Source organism: Etheostoma spectabile, chromosome 10 (assembly GCF_008692095.1).
Source record: "Etheostoma spectabile isolate EspeVRDwgs_2016 chromosome 10, UIUC_Espe_1.0, whole genome shotgun sequence".
NCBI lineage: Eukaryota > Metazoa > Chordata > Actinopteri > Perciformes > Percidae > Etheostoma > Etheostoma spectabile.
In genome coordinates, this window is record NC_045742.1 from 17597909 (window position 1) to 17598831 (window position 923).

Sequence of the window (923 nt, forward strand, 5' to 3'; positions counted from 1 at the left end):
AATTGAAAGACTCTTGGCTGGCTACAAGAAGTGTTTCCAAGTTGTGATACTTGCCAAAGGGGGCAGTACAAGGTATAAACTCTGCAGGGTAACCCAACTTTTGCAGATGCCATTCTGTTTTTTGTTGATTTGAAAGTGCAAATGATGGAAATAAAATCTAACTTTTCGTGACATATTATACAACTGTATAATGTATATGTCATTTGGTGCCTTTTGGAGATTTTCCCATCTTATATTGGCTTCTTTGTGCACATTAATACAAATTTTTGCCCGGGGTGCCCAGACTTTCGAGCCCCACTGTATGCTGCTATATGTCTGCAGCATTAGGCCTCCCCAAGAGGAGGTAAAACTCCTTGAGATGTGAGCAATCATAACAGAAATCAAGTTACAGCGTCAACTTCTCTGTGTATTTTCTACAACTATGTATACAGAGTGACTACTATTTAACTTGTCTCTTTCAGCTTTTTTACTCATGACTTAGTATTAGAAATGTAGAGCTGCTGCATATTCACAAGTGTCTTTTTGCCCTCAAACACAGAAACCCACTCACCACTCATCTTGTCGTAGCAAAACTAAAAGGGACACCTACAATATATTGTAATTCAATAACAACACAGTCTACAGAATCAAAACCTATATAGCAGTCTAAAAAAGTAAATATTATAAGCCTCCCAAATTATTTAATTATTGATTGGAGGGTTATCATATTAAATCCTGTATTGTAATGTGTTCCTGTTAAGTTCTTCCAAAGCCACTGCTGCAATGCAAAGATTTTTTTAAAGCTTTTTCTACTTGCATTGACCTGACTGCATTGCCTGCTCTGTGTTGTTTTCTTAAAACTGGGGTAGATATATAACAGTTTATGTAGCTATTTTACACTGTTTGATTGTATTTCTCTGGCGTGGATTTTTTCTGCTGCTGGG